Source organism: Seriola lalandi, unplaced genomic scaffold (genome assembly GCF_002814215.2).
Source record: "Seriola lalandi dorsalis isolate HSWRI2012SDOR001 ecotype SW California unplaced genomic scaffold, Sedor1 jcf7180002054885, whole genome shotgun sequence".
Taxonomy (NCBI): domain Eukaryota; kingdom Metazoa; phylum Chordata; class Actinopteri; order Carangiformes; family Carangidae; genus Seriola; species Seriola lalandi.
The window spans coordinates 4888347-4891745 of record NW_019525437.1 but is presented as its reverse complement, the minus strand read 5'-3'; positions in this window follow the sequence as shown (position 1 = coordinate 4891745).

Genomic DNA, 3399 nt, shown 5'->3' with positions numbered 1-3399 from the left:
TGTAAAGTTTCTAATAAAGTAGCTTGAAAATGCTTGCTACTTAGTTTGCTACTTTGCTTGTTAGCTAATATGCAAGCTAACTGTATTTTGTATACATTATTTGCTTTTACACAGGTTCTGTTTTGGTGCTGATGAAACTGGATTTTCAACAGTTAGTCAACTTCCTGTTTCAACAGGTTTCAGTGTTTCTATCCGCAGAGCTCCTGCTCAGCAGCTCCCGACACTTTTAGCTGAACTGACGGCACAGTTGGGATACTAAAGTAGACATACACGTTTCTCATAAAGTTTACCATTTCTTCATACTGGGAACCATAACATAACAATGCATCCAAACAAACTTTGAGATAAACTGTTTAAGAAGAACTACAATGTACCCGGTTCGATTCCAGCTCGGGACCATCGTTGTGTGTAGTATCCCCTCTCCCACCTCATTTCCTTTATGTCTCTATTGCCCACTGTCCAAAAAGGTAACAATGCAGTCGTCCCTCCCCAGTTGTGGTGATTCCAAGGAAACCAGAAAAAAATGTTTCTGTCTTAATCAACCAGCCATTTTACTTTATATCCCATATTATGAGATTTTACTTCTGCGGTTGATGCTCTGGCTTCCAGGTGAGCTGCTTCCAGCAGTATGTTGCATATTAAGGTGATCGCAAAAGCCTTAGGTACAGTGTTGGTCACTCCATCCCCCTGTGCTCTCTGACTTCCTCCTGTCTCTGTCAGCCGTCTGAGATATACCCTGAAGCCCATAGCTCTGCTGTGCTGATGTGACTGGACAAATTAGCATTACTCCTGCTAATATATTCAAACTGCTGCCGAGCAGCTGCAGAGGACATTGAGCAGTATTAGAAATGATAGGCCTGACTGTCAGCGACGCTAACCACTCCTGAAAAGGTGACAGCACATTTGGCTGCTATTTGCTGGGGGAGAGAAAAAAATACCTACAAGTTTAACTTTGGGGCATTTTGATCTTTAATTCATACGGGATGTGGAAAATGTGTTTGGTCTATTCACATCTCAAAAGAGTCATTCTGACGAGAGAAACATTCTGCGGAGATCATCTCACGCCATCTCGCCTTCAACACTTTGATGATTTTGTACTTTTCTCGGTGCCAGCCTCCTCATTGACAAACTATCCTTTCATAAAAAGCTCAGGGAGGAACAACTCCACGCCGCTCCTGTCGAGTGCTTATGCACGCAAACGCTGAATATTTGAGGCGACTCCTGGATGTGTTTTATGCAGACAACATCTGACAGGCCTGAAATGAAGCCAGGGCAGATATGAAAGCAGGCACTGTCTGTCAAAACCAGGAAATAATCAACCCCCCCACATCCACCTCAGGGGCCCAGCTGAAAGTCATTAGCTCAAAACAATGTGCTGCTTCTACTGTTAGTCTAAAAAAAATAATAACAGTAATAATACTTAGGAGAATTACCATAACGATTTGAGAGGATCTCAATTATCTGGTGTGTTTTGAGCCGGGCTGTGGAAGATTGCAGCTCGGTCACTGTCAGGGGCGTGGACCGGCTGCACTGTAGGAATATTTAGGGAAAATTGGTAAGCAATTATGCTTCAGCCTTGATTGTAATAGCCAACTGTGATTACCCCTCTCTAATCCTATTAGCCTTTGTTTGAAACATGGGATGAAAAACATTATATATGAAAAGAGCATTTAAAAATCATAAAACTACATCCATATGCTTTAAGTGTTTGGCGAGACATCACAACTTCAGCTCAGTGTATTGATGTTGTTATAGCAAGTGGAATTTAAGTGACACAAAGCAACTCCAGTCTAAATTTAAACACCACACAGAAGAAATCAATATAAAAATCAAATATCTGTTTATCTGCAATATTACAAGTAAAAGTATAAAACACATTCTCACATAAAATCAAAATTAATATTTACATTTGATCAACCTGTGCTAAATACAATGAGTGAACATAATTTCTCCTGCAATATAAAGCAACAGTATCTACGTGCCATATTGTCATTGACATGTGGTCTGTATCTGGATATCTTATCTGGGTCAGGAAAAACACAAGTTGAAGCTGATGTAAATGCACACAGTATGCACAGCAATCACAAAACAATCAAAGGTCACTGGCTACTGTACAGCGTGCAGGACATAGGTCTTAGGTAGCCAACTAGCACTGGTGCTAGCAGGCTTCTCTACTGGCTCTGATTATCTTCTTACAGTATAAAAGTGCCTTCGCACCAAACACACAAGATCTACTTTGCATCACAAACAAAAATTTTCGACCATGTTTTGCAGGCAAAGTTCAAATTCATTTTACTTTGAACATTGATGGGAGGCGGAAGTTATGGCGGTAACAATTTTACTGTAACGAAGAAAGAGAGGACAAAGGAGAAAAAATAAAGTTAAAGGTCCCATATAGTCTAAAGGTAGATGTCCATGTGTTGTTTGATTATAAAGCAGGTCTAAGTTCTATATTAATACTGTGAAAGTATCAAAGCGCTCAGTCCACAGAGAAATGCACACAGCCTGTATTCAGAAACTGAGCCTTTAAACCAGCCGTCAGGATGTGTATGACTTTGTGATGTCACAACAAAAAAGTCATCAAGCCACCTGGACCCACCATTCAACCTTGCAGGATTTGGTTTCTTTGAGTGTTTTACCTGAAATCTGCAATATTTTCATTCGACCTGTTGTTACTAGAACCCCAGAGAAAAGCCTGAGATGTAAAACAACATTGAGACTACAAATATATCTTCTTATGGATATGAAAACTTCATACAAAACACAGAAAAGGTGTAAAATATGGGACATTTGATGCTGAATTCCCAGAGTTGTGTGATGCTACTCTGCAGTGAGGAAAAACTCTCAAGCATCAAAGAAAATGTCAAGGAAGATGAGGATATCAGGTTAAATAATTGATTAATGCAGCAAAAACAGCCAGAGATATAATTTTTTTTTTCAAAACCTGGTGCCTAGATTACCCACAATACAACTGGATGTGTTATACTAGCAGGTGCTAATGTATCCTGCGGGATGTAGCCTGCAGCAGAGATGAGAAGCTTCTTTCTTTCTCCACACCCACAGATTTTTTTTTTTTCCATTTTCAAACATGTCGTCTTCTGACCTGACCGACGTTGACTCAAACTCATCTCAACGTTAGCTTAACTGTCTCCATCTGTCACACGACCCTTGCTTTTGCAGCTGGAGGCGCTCTCTCTATGAGCGATTCCTGCCTTGGTTTCCCTGACCTGAGATGCATGTGGGCAAAGTGAGAATAACAAGAGCAGTTGTGAATGTAAAAGGCCTGTGATCAGATGTCATGATCCAGATAACGTATCTATGCAGCGGCCCGGAAAACACATGCAAATAAACAAACACAACGTGTTTCCAGCGGACACAAGTGTGTGAGTGTGTGTGTGT